Raw genomic sequence first — 12772 nt, forward strand, 5'->3', positions numbered from 1 at the left:
CCTATTGCTAAAGAGGGGAGAAGCTGCTTTCCATAGTATTCTATATGAGTCTCGCAAATATAGAATAATCTCCCTTAGCTGCAGTACCGCTAGGATACCCTTCTGCCCACAAAAACGAGTCAACGCTGCGATTGAGGGTCAAACAAGAACTCAGGACTGGGATGCCCAGCCTGCTTTTTATTAAGGTTACATGCACACAGGGCACTCCCAGGGGGAGAGGGGGGGAAGCACAAAATCCCCCATCACACATTTAGATAGAGAGCACTTTCCTTTGACAGGCCACAATAGGATTACAGTACTTAAGATAACAAGTTTACAAGTTCATCTTATCAATTAGCAGTCTGGCTCCAGAGGTGATTAGACAATAGTTTCTAAAAGCTGAAAAAAAAGAGTTAACTCTTTATGAAATGATACTTGTTACGGTTTTCTTGGAGCCCTTCTTAGGCGCTGGCTTGCTGGTTCAGGCATTGCTGCTGGGAAATAAGCTCTTCACAACAAAATAACTAATGCTTCTGTAACAGTGCTCCCTTTCTGTGGAACACTCTGGCAGACACGGTCTGACCCCTTTTCGGGGCAGACTAAGGCTGTCCAGACCGCTGATTATGCGGGGCTGAGGTCGGTTTGTCTGGACAACCCGTCGGCGTTGCCATTCTGTTTCCCAGGTCTGTAAGTAATGGTGAAATTGAAGGGTTGCAACGATAAGCTCCAACGTAATAGCCTGCCGTTATCTCCAGAGACCCGGTTCAGCCACACCAACGGGTTATGGTCGGTGACCAGAGTGAACTCCTGACCATATAAATAGGGAGTCAATTTCTTTAATGCCCACACCAAAGCCAAACACTCCTTTTCGACCGCTGCATAGCTGACTTCGCGGGGCAGGAGCTTCCGGCTGATGTAGGCAACTGGATGCTCCCCTCCATCTTCGCCTACTTGGCTGAGGACGGCTCCCAGCCCGAACATGGAAGCATCTGTATGGACGATAAAACGTTTGTTAAGGGCTGGGGCCGCCAAGACAGGAGCGTTAATTAGAGCATTTTTGAGAGCCTGGAAAGCCGTTTCACAGTGGGGAGACCACAGGACCTGTCGAGGTAAGTTCTTCTTGGTCAAGTCAGTCAGGGGTTTGGCAAGTGTGCTGTAGTCTGGTACGAACCGTCTATAGTACCCTGCCGTGCCCAGGAAGGCTAGGACCTGAGTCTTAGTGATGGGGGTGGGCCAATTGGCGACAGCTTCTATTTTGGCCGGCTCTGGTCGCTGCTTTCCACACCCCACCCGGTGACCCAGGTACTGTACCTCGGCCATCCCAAAGTGGCATTTTTCTGGCTTCAGAGTCAGGCCAGCAGCCCGGATCTGATCCAGAACCATTCCCACATGAGCTAAGTGGTCCTCCCAGGACTCACTGTGGATCGCTATGTCGTCCAGGTAGGCGCAAGCAAAACTCTGGAAGCCATCCAGGAGCCTATCCACCAAGCGCTGGAATGTAGCTGGGGCATTCTTCATCCCAAACGGCATTACCCTAAACTGATATAAGCCGAATGGGGTGACGAATGCCGACTTGGGGATAGCCTCCGGGGCCAGGGGAATCTGCCAGTAACCTTTGCAGAGGTCAATAGTGGTCAGGTAATTTCCCCTGGCTATACGATCGAGTAGCTCGTCTACCCTGGGCATAGGGTAAGCGTCCGTCACGGTATTTTCATTGAGCCTCCGATAGTCTACGCAGAACCGGGTGGTCCCATCTTTCTTGGGCACCAAGACAACTGGGGAGGCCCAGGGACTATCGGAGGGCTCAATTACCCTGAGCTGGAGCATCTCATCGATCTCCTTCTTCATTCCTGTCCTAACTGCTTCGGGGATTCGGTACGGAGCCTGGCGCAAGGGAGCTTGTCCCGGAGTATCTACCTGGTGGGTGGTTAAAGTAGTGTACCCTGGCTTCGGGGAGAAGGTGAGGTGTTTAGACTGGAGGAGTTGGTTGAGCTGCTCCCTTTCAGTGGGGCTAAGTCGGTCCCCTATCTGAACCTGCGCCACTATACCTGTGGGGAGGCTCTTTTCTAATAGGTCTGGAATGGGTAAACTGTCGGGGTCTTCCTGAGGGGAACAACATACGGCCGTCACGTTCTCTGGCCGCTCAAAATATTCCTTGAGCATGTTTACATGGAATGTCTTTCTAAGATTGTTGTCGTGGCAGCTAGCTATCACATAAGTGGTGTCTCCCCTTTTCTCTACGATCTGGTAGGGACCCTGCCAGGACGCCGGCAATTTGTCTGTCTTCACCGGCTTAAGTACTAACACCTTTTGTCCTATGGTGAAGATTCTCTTTCGGGCCCCCCGATCGTACCATACTTTCTGTCTTCTCTGGGCCAACTGGAGATTAGCCCGCACGGATTTGGCTAATTGCTCCATTCGGTCCCTGAGTTCCAGCACGTATGGCACAATGGGGACACCGTCAGCCTCCATCTCTCCCTCCCAGTGCTCCCGGATCAGGTTTAGGGGTCCCCGTACCTTTCTTCCGTAGAGCAACTCGAAGGGAGAGAACCCTGTCGTTTCCTGGGGCACCTCCCGATAAGCAAATAGGAGGTGCGGCAGGAAGCGTTCCCAGTCTCGGTATTCCTGAGTGAACGTCTTGAGCATTTGCTTGAGGGTCCCATTGAACCTCTCACACAGCCCGTTCGTCTGGGGGTGGTATGGGGAGCTCAGGAGGGACTTAATTTTGCAAACCTGCCAGAGTTGTTGGGTCAATTCAGCCGTAAATTGGGTGCCTCGGTCGGATAGGATTTCTTTTGGAAATCCTACCCGGGAGAACACCTGTACTAGTGCATTCGCTACCGTATCCGCTTGTATGTTGGATAGGGCGACAGCCTCTGGGTACCTGGTAGCGTAGTCCACTACGGTAAGAATGTATCGCTTACCGGAGGGACTAGGGGTAGCCAGTGGTCCCACTAGGTCAATAGCAACCCGGCTGAAGGGTTCCTCTACAATGGGCATATTTACTAGCTGGGCTTTAGGGTGATCGCCTCGCCTTCCTACTCGTTGACACACATCGCAGGTGTTACAGTAAGTTCTAACGTCAGCGTGCACCCCTGGCCAAAAGAACGTGTGAGTAATGCGGTGTAGGGTACGGGTAACGGCTAGGTGGCCTGCTAAGGGGATGTCGTGGCCTATTTTGAGGATTTCTTGACGGTATTTGTGGGGCACTACCAGCTGTCGCCTACGCTGTCCCCTTTTCTCTGTCCAGCGGTATAGTTTCCCTTTTTCCCATAAGAATGTTTCGTTATCTGCCCCGCCCCCTCCGGTCTCTGCTCGTTCCCGGTACTTTTGTAAGGTCGGGTCAGTCTTAGACTCTGCCTCGAAAGCATCTGGGGTGTCCCAGGGTATGGGGCCTAACCTGTCAGGCAAGGTCGGGGTAGGTCTTACCTGTGTCTCCCGCACTGGTGAGAGCTCTCGCTCCGTCCGGGCTTGGGCCCGTGTAGTCACTGGGTCCGCCTCGTTGTTGCATACTGGAGCATAGGCAGAAGTCATGGGGCCCAAATCGTTGCCCAGTAGTACTTCGGCAGGTAAATTATCCATTAGGCCCACGTTCACAGCCCCCTTTCCCGCTCCCCAATCAAGATGCACTTTAGCTGTTGGAATTTTGTACACATCCCCCCCCGCCACTCTAACGGCCACAGTCTGTCCGGATCGCTTGTGCTCTGGCACCAAATGACTCTGTACCAGCGTGATAGTAGCCCCTGTGTCTCGCAATCCCTCGGTAGATCGCCCCTCGAGCCATACCCTCTGCCGATGGTGCTGGCGGTTATCTGAGGCAGCATATACAGGGTCTGCCTCGTGAAGCGGCCCCACATATCCCTCCATAGGGGCCTCTTGGTTAACACAGAGGGCCCGGGCCGGACGATAGGACCCAGAGGGGTAATTGTAATTCCTGGGTGTCTGGTGCGTATTAAGGGGGCAGCTAGCCATGAAATGCCCTGGTTGCTTGCATCGGTGGCAAGTCGGTCTGGGACGCTCAGAGCTGTTATTGGGTGGTCCTGAGTGTCGGACGGGCCTTGTGGGCACCGGGGCTCGGAATTCAGTACGAGGGGGTGCACGGTAAACCTCTCTGGGTTCGACCCGTGCTGGAGCTCGGTAGTTCATGGGTTCGTGAAGACGGGAGTCATAATGTTCATCGGCCAATTTGGCTGCGTCTTCTAAGGTAGAAGGCCGCCTGTCTCGCAGCCATTCCTTCCCTTGCTGTTCCATGCCATTATAAAAATGTTCTAAGAGAAACAATTGTAAAATTTCCTCCCCAGTCACCGCTTTACTTCCGCTCAGCCAGTGATTTGCCGCTCTCCGCATTCGGTGCGCCCATTCCATATGGGTATCGTTAGGCTTCTTTTCCGTGCCCCGAAACTGTCGGCGATACGTGTCCGGAGTTACAGCGTACCGTCGCAACAGTGTCTCCTTAACTAGCTCATACTGTGTCACTTCCTCAGCACCCAGAGTACGAAAGGCTTCCAGGGCTCGCCCGGATAGTTTCCCAGACAATATCGTGGGCCACTCTCTGTTGGGAATCTGGTGCAGGGCACATTGCCTTTCGAAGTCCGCCAAATATTCATCAATCCCTGTCTCGCTCTCTAGGAAGGGTCGAAATGCCGCATAGGGTATCTTGGGCCTCCCAGCATTTTCGACAGGGATGATTACCTGCGGGGCTTCAGCATTGCGGTGTGCATTCGCTAGGTTGAGTTCGTGGGCTCGAGTCTCTCGTATATCCTCGTCCGCCTCTGCCATCAACTGCTGTACCAATTCCATGGAGGGGTTCGGCCCGTATAATGAGAGCCTTTCCCGAACAATCCTGGTTTTTTCGTCACTAATCGTGGTCGGTGTTTCCGCCATTGTGAAGCTCTGATCCAGTTCGGTCAATTCTGCGATCAGCTCTCTCCTCGGCCGGTTGCTGGCGTACCCCCCTCTGCTTTCAAGTAAATCCTTTTGGGTTGTACGCTTCAATTTTTCGTAAGCGCTCTCCATCCGTTCTGTACCTCTCCTAGGAAATCCAGGAAAATCCCGCCGCTGCCGCCAAATGTTACGGTTACCCTTAGTCTCGCTGAGAGATGGACCGCTTAGTAGCCTGGATCCCTATTGCTAAAGAGGGGAGAAGCTGCTTTCCATAGTATTCTATATGAGTCTCGCAAATATAGAATAATCTCCCTTAGCTGCAGTACCGCTAGGATACCCTTCTGCCCACAAAAACGAGTCAACGCTGCGATTGAGGGTCAAACAAGAACTCAGGACTGGGATGCCCAGCCTGCTTTTTATTAAGGTTACATGCACACAGGGCACTCCCAGGGGGAGAGGGGGGGAAGCACAAAATCCCCCATCACACATTTAGATAGAGAGCACTTTCCTTTGACAGGCCACAATAGGATTACAGTACTTAAGATAACAAGTTTACAAGTTCATCTTATCAATTAGCAGTCTGGCTCCAGAGGTGATTAGACAATAGTTTCTAAAAGCTGAAAAAAAAGAGTTAACTCTTTATGAAATGATACTTGTTACGGTTTTCTTGGAGCCCTTCTTAGGCGCTGGCTTGCTGGTTCAGGCATTGCTGCTGGGAAATAAGCTCTTCACAACAAAATAACTAATGCTTCTGTAACAAATACCTTTCAGTTGGAGTGTAGTAACAGGTGTATCTGGTAACAGTAGAACAGAACAACAAAGGGTAAATACTTGAACATGACGTATAAATAAGGACATGAGAGCAACAGGGGGTTAAGTGAGCGCAGGGGTAAGGGCGAGCCTGGGACAATGAAAATTAGGTAAACTTGAACATATACCTTCACCTTGCTGTAGTATAACTATAAAAAAAAAGTAATAGTAGTGATAGTAGTGAGGCTCCTCACCCTCCTCTCCCCCCACACAACCCCTACTATGAAACGTGGGTGGGGGAACTGCTGAAATTTTAACCCAATAGGCCCTAGCACTTGGGAAATAGAAAGCCCTCCCGCATGGGTAGATTAAGAGGAAACCTCACCCTGCTTCCTTGGTCCCTCACTATGTATATTCTGGGGAGGGGGATGACCCCTGAGCCGTATGTAAGGCATTTGTAAAGAAGGCCTCCAGAAGAGTTTTATGTAGTGAAAGTGGGGAGGAGTTAAACCATTGCCTTCAAGGGTTCTAGTGCTACCTTGGTATCTGAAGAGGGAGGGGGCTTCGAGGTCTCATGTGGTGGGCCCTTGATAATACTGGACTTTTAAACTGGTAACTGAAATAACATGTTTAAACCAGAACACATTTACAAGTCTATTAAAGCAGTCGGAAGGGGCGCCGAAGTCAGTAACCCCCTCATCTTACTCTTATGAAGTCAGGGTCCAGGCCATGTCAAACTCCTGCAAGTTCTAAGGATCCTCCATATTTATGTGTCTGGTTCCCTGAAAAAGAAAAGGGTTATCAAAAGCAACAGCAACATTTGCCACATACATAATAAGTTCTCGTGCATCCATTGCTGTGGGCTGAGTTTAAAATGTCCACAAAGTATGGTTCAAGGACCATTCAGTCAATAATCCCTGAGGGTGCCTATGAAGATGGAAGAGAGTCACTATATTTATTTAAGGAGTCAAAATTCAACGTCCCTGGTTCTGAGCTAAAATACTCCAGCTCGGTGGGGAATCAAAGAAAGTGAAGCAGAGAAGGATGTCCTAAGACCTCACACCGGGTCACTAGCACGGGGTAGATTCTCAGATGAAGAAGCCCACATGGGTTTTTTATTAATATACCTAGGGGGCAGTTGCTTCTAAAGGGGGGGCCCCCGCTCTCAGGTCCCCAGCTGTGGATTTAGGTGTTGACGTGGGGGGTCTATCCGGCAGGAGATCCCATTTGGAGAGGAGATTTCTGGCTTGTTCTGGGGAAGTAACAATGTGTTGAATGTCATCTTTAGACACAAATAGTCTGACCAGAAAGCCCCACCTGTACTTAATGTCCTTATTCCTGAGAATTCTTGTAAAGCCTCGGTATGCCTTTTGTTGTTGTAAAATGTGTGGAGAGAGGTCCGGAAAGATTTGAAGGGTGCCAAATTTCATGTCCTTAAGGGACCCAGAGTTGACTGCTCTCAGGAATTTCTCCCTGAAGGTATAGTAATGTAGCCTCATGTTCACATCTCTCGGCTTGTCATCAGATATAGCCCTAGGTCTGGTTGCCCTGTGGGCCCTATCAATGAGCGACTCAAGATCTTTTAAGGGACCCAATGCTGCTGTGAATACTTCTAGATGGAAGGTTTGCAGATCCTTAGGGAGGACACTTTCAGGGATGCCTCTCAGGCAGACGTCATTTCGTCTGGAGCGGTCTTCAAGGTCAGCCAACTTGGATTCAAGAGCTGAAATTTGTCCAGCATGACATTCTGAGTATGAGACCAGATTAGCATGATCAACTGAGAGATCTTCCTGTTTCCGCTCCAGAGTGTCAGTGCGCTCTCCAATTGCAGCTATATCCCTCTTGAGTTCTGAACATGATTTATCAAATCTTTTGCAGATGGATTCATGATGTGACGCCAGCATGGTTTTTATCTGGACCATCATATCGTTGTTAGCACAGGCGATATCTGCTAGGCTTGCTGGTTGGGAGGCAACACTAGGGTCTCTCCCAGAGCCTGGTTCTGAGTGACAGGTAGAATCTGATAGATCATCCTCTGAGCAGTGTGCAGGCTCTCTTCGGGACTGCTGAAAATGTTCTTTCATTGTTCTTTTCGGGCCTGTGAGACCTTTTGATTTTCTCCTCTGGGCCTGAGCCATATGCCAACCCTGAAGGCAACTGTAAAAGGCAATGTATAAGAAAGTGGAAACCTCCGTGTGGGTCTTGGGAGGTGAGGTGTGTAAAAAGATTTCCTCAAGTTGCTGTAAAATAACTGCAGTTTCCCCTTGGGCCCCTGTCCTAGTGTATTCTAGTACTTAGCCCACCATTACGTTATGCCAAACAGGCATACCCCGCGTGGGGTAGGTTATTACTCTCTTAAGACTTGGGTTGCTATAATCTGAGCTGTAGGGAGTCTGTCCATTTCCCAGTTGCAGTAGTGTCCTGAGGTAGAGAGAGAAAATGAGAGAAAGATCCCTCCCTGCACACTCTCCCCAGAGAAGCTGCCCTCACAGAGCGATCACGGAGAGGGGAAGTGGGATATGACCTGCTGTCCTTTGGGGCAGCGGGAAAGGGGGAGGGAGAGTGTGAATTTGTGTACTATTGTCCAAGTAGAAAAGAACACCAGCAGGGGAAAAAGGTTTATAAGGACAAAGGTTTCAGTGTGAGAAGCTGTCTGTTGAGTCTCTGACCCCAAACAATGTAGACAACTGATTTCCACAGCACCAAAAAATGATAGGAAAATTGTTAAATAAACTTAGCCTTTATTGTTCCATTTCAGCACTTGGCACACAGCAGCAAAAAAAGCGACGTTTCGGGCTGTTAACCCTTACTCATGCTTATTCAGAACACCTGTTAGCTGCTCCTTAAATACCATATGACATTAACCCTTAATACACCAAATAACATTGTGTTAACTAAACAACTACAAAATATCGCCACCTAGTGGTCAAAACTCATTATTCCTATAAAAATTGTTAAATACATAGTTAAAAACAATCTGCTGTTAGTAGTTACAATTTCCAGATATATATCTTATACATTCATCATATGATAATATTATTATCTTTGCTACAGTTTACTTATTTACAGTGAATACAATATTATGTTGTATTACAAACTGAGAAAAATATCTTTTATTTCAAATTTTTAAATTCAAATTTTTACTCACAAGAATACTGTCATATCTATTTCTCTATTAATCCCTTTGGGAACTAAAGCGTCTAACTTATGTATCCAGAAGGATTCTTTCCTCTTTAGCTGAGTTTCCCTATTCCCACCCCTTCTATGGGGTTCAACACTATCAATGACTTGCCACCTCAGTTGTGAGATATTGTGACCAGCTTCAATAAAGTGACAGGCTACCGGGGCTTTCATGTCCCCACATCTTATATTTGATCTGTGTTGACTGAGGCGATCACGTATTTTTCTAACAGTCTCGCCCAAGTAGATTTTGGAGCATGGACACTTAATAAGATAAATTACATGCGTAGACTCACATGTATAAAATTTGTTGATGTTAAACTTCTTACCTGTTTGGGGGTGTACAAACTCTCTACCCTTTATGACCGAATGGCAACTGGCACAGTTTAAACAGGGATAGGTGCCACATGATTTAGATGATATGTATGTTTGTTTTTTCACCTTGGCCCCAATGTCATTCTTTACCACTAGATCTTTAATATTGGGCACTCTCCTATATGCCATTAGTGGATAGTTTTGAAATTCAGTAATATCTGTATTACAATTTTTTATAATCTGCCAATGTTTTTTAAGGTGTTGGGCAATTTCAGCACTATAAGGATTGTATTGTGTTACACACACTATTCTATCCTGTTTATTCCTAATTTTGTGCCTATTTTCACTGACACTATTGGCTTTTTGTTTCTCTCTTTCCACTAAGCTAGAAGGATAACCCCTTTGTACAAATCTCTCAGTCATCTCTCTAAGTCTTATCTCTTTCACATGGCTGTCACTTACTATTTTATGAACTCTGAGCATCTGGCTTTTAGGTAGGGAATTTTTCAAAGACTCATGATGGAAGCTATCATATTTAAGTAGGGAATTTCTGTCTATACTCTTCCTGTACATGTCAATTTTTAAATTACCAGTCATGACATCCTTGTGCACTTCAGTATCCAAGAATACAATATTTGTCTCGCTAAAATTAAGTGTAAATTTCAGTCCCTGCACTGCACTATTCAACTGATCTACAAAAGCCAAAAGGGAACCAATGTCACCCCATCACACGCCAAACACGTCATCTATGAAGCGCCACCAGGCTGCCCCATACTTTAAGAATAAAGCATTTTCATAGACAAATTTGTCTTCAAAACAACTCATGAACATGTTGGCGTATGATGGGGCAACATTGGACCCCATGGCTGTCCCCTTCAACTGCAAGTACCATGTTTCACCAAATAAAAAATAATTGCAATACAATACCACTCTAAGCAGATCTTCAATAAATTTCAATTGTATGTAGCTATATTTATTGGTTTTAGTCATAGTGGTCATAACAGCTCCAATTCCACTTTCATGCTTGATGGATGTGTATAAGCTACAAACATCAAGTGAAAAAAGTATATACTTTGTGTCATTTAGCGGCAAATCTTTAAGCTTCAAAATGAAGTCACTAGTGTCTTTAATGTAAGAAGTTGCTTTCATAACTTCAGGCTGTAAGATTTTATCAAGATATACCGCTATATGACTAAATACAGATTGTATACCAGCAACTATTGGACGACCAGGTGGTCTATGGGGGTCTTTATGTACCTTTGGTACTGTGTATATAATTGGGTTTTTTGGCCACTCAATGTATAGATATTTAGCCAATTTTTTATCTATAACACCCTTAGTAAGAGCCTTGTCAATTATACCCTTAATTTCTTTTTGTATATTAATGAGTGGGTTACAAGGGAGAACCAAATATGTATCTTTATCTTTCAATTGATTAGTGAGTTCACTAATGTAGTAGTCCTTGTCTAGGACAACTATGGCTCCTCCCTTGTCTGCCCCCCTCACCACTATATCTTTTTTGCATAAAGTAGAAATAGCTCCACTCTGAGCTTTGGTAACATTATGTTTAAACTTCCATGATTTCTTTTTGATCTTACATTCTAAGTGTTTCAAATCATTTTTCACCAATTGCATGTATGTTTCAATGCTATTATTATAACCTGGTGGAGTAAAACTGCTTTTATGATATAGTCCAGTTGCTTTAAGAGTCAGTGTATCTTTGTCCAGATTCTCAATAGCATTAACTGCTTTAGACTTGTTATTAAAAAAGGACTTAAGTCTCAATGTCCTAAAGAATCTGTACAAATCCTTTTCCAACTCAAAAAAGTCCACATCTTTAGCTGGGCAAAATGACAAACCCTTATTTAGTAACTGGTACTCACTGTCCGTTAAACTGGAGGTGGAGATGTTAATTATTGATGATTCCTCATTCACTTCTTCTGTTTCTTTGCCCTCCTTGGACGACTGAAATGCCCCTTGCCTCCGTTTGTGTTTCCGGCCTCCTCTGTGCCCTGTTTGGTGTTTGTTTCGTCGCTGGATTCTAAAAAACTTGATCCGGTAGAGCTGTCTGTTCCACTCGAGCTCCTCTGATCATGTCTGGCTTGGCTCTGTGATGTGTAGTTGCGGCCGGTTCTCATTTTCTGTGAGGTATCCCTCCGCCGCCAGGATCGATTCTCACCCCTCCAACGATAGACGTTTCCTTGGGCATAATCCTGTTCATCACGCTGAAACTTCTGTCGTTTGCCATCTTGTAAGTCCTTCTTCAAAGCAGTAATTTTGTCATCTATATCTTTAATTTTTTTGCTGTATTCTTCTGTAGATAGAACTTGTCTGAGCTCCTCCTGTTTTGCTTCCACTATGACCTGTTGTCTGTCAATTTCTTTCTGTAGTGTCTCTACTGTTAGTACAATTAGGTCATAGGAGCATTTGTTCAGTATAGCTTCAAATTTTTGACAATATTCGATGTTATCCTTTAGTAATGTAGGTCGGGTACTCATGCGTAACCCTCTGGGGATTCTTTTAACTCTATAGTATTCTGCAAGAGTTATGCTGTGCAGTTCCCAAATAATATTTCTCTTTTTCAATTTTTCATATTCTTGACTGGTAACTTCCACTGGTGCATCCTTGAGGAAATCCCTAGATCCTCTCACAAGGGTAGTGATACGAGCAGCATCCATCTCTGTATAAGTAAACATTGAAGTGCCATCCGTTTTAGTGCTTGTTTCCATTTTGTTAATTGTTTAGTTCCTAGTGGTGTTTGCAGGTCTGTCTTGCAGTTAAATATGTCAAACAGTTCCCAAGTGACAGACAGCACACACCTGATGCTCGTGGTAGAGGGCCACTGCACACACCTCTCTGTAATATGTAGACAACTGATTTCCACAGCACCAAAAAATGATAGGAAAATTGTTAAATAAACTTAGCCTTTATTGTTCCATTTCAGCACTTGGCACACAGCAGCAAAAAAAGCGACGTTTCGGGCTGTTAACCCTTACTCATGCTTATTCAGAACACCTGTTAGCTGCTCCTTAAATACCATATGACATTAACCCTTAATACACCAAATAACATTGTGTTAACTAAACAACTACAAAATATCGCCACCTAGTGGTCAAAACTCATTATTCCTATAAAAATTGTTAAATACATAGTTAAAAACAATCTGCTGTTAGTAGTTACAATTTCCAGATATATATCTTATACATTCATCAGAAATTGTAACTACTAACAGCAGATTGTTTTTAACTATGTATTTAACAATTTTTATAGGAATAATGAGTTTTGACCACTAGGTGGCGATATTTTGTAGTTGTTTAGTTAACACAATGTTATTTGGTGTATTAAGGGTTAATGTCATATGGTATTTAAGGAGCAGCTAACAGGTGTTCTGAATAAGCATGAGTAAGGGTTAACAGCCCGAAACGTCGCTTTTTTTGCTGCTGTGTGCCAAGTGCTGAAATGGAACAATAAAGGCTAAGTTTATTTAACAATTTTCCTATCATTTTTTGGTGCTGTGGAAATCAGTTGTCTACATATTACAGAGAGGTGTGTGCAGTGGCCCTCTACCACGAGCATCAGGTGTGTGCTGTCTGTCACTTGGGAACTGTTTGACATATTTAACTGCAAGACAGACCTGCAAACACCACTAGGAACTAAACAATTA

The 12772-nt window shown here is 45.6% G+C and overlaps 2 protein-coding genes across 3 annotated transcripts in view; one reads left to right on the forward strand and one right to left on the reverse strand.

Annotated features, from left to right (window-relative positions):
- Window positions 1–12772, forward strand: part of LOC128663090 (5-phosphohydroxy-L-lysine phospho-lyase) — a 101795-nt gene that overhangs the window by 65041 nt on the left and 23982 nt on the right. The gene's annotated exons all lie outside the window — the stretch shown is intronic.
- The window catches only part of HNRNPAB (heterogeneous nuclear ribonucleoprotein A/B), a 193768-nt gene that overhangs the window by 46747 nt on the left and 134249 nt on the right, over window positions 1–12772 (reverse strand). Inside the window, exon 9 of one of the 2 annotated variants that reach the window (XM_053717249.1) lies at window positions 5234–6395. The exons of the other annotated variant lie outside the window; for it this stretch is intronic. The gene's annotated coding sequence lies outside the window, so the exon portion shown is untranslated. Of the gene's footprint in view, window positions 1–5233; window positions 6396–12772 lie in introns of those variants that run through there. 2 annotated transcript variants of the gene reach the window in all.

The sequence above is a fragment of the Bombina bombina genome, chromosome 6 (genome assembly GCF_027579735.1).
Source record: "Bombina bombina isolate aBomBom1 chromosome 6, aBomBom1.pri, whole genome shotgun sequence".
Classification (NCBI taxonomy): Eukaryota; Metazoa; Chordata; class Amphibia; order Anura; family Bombinatoridae; genus Bombina; species Bombina bombina.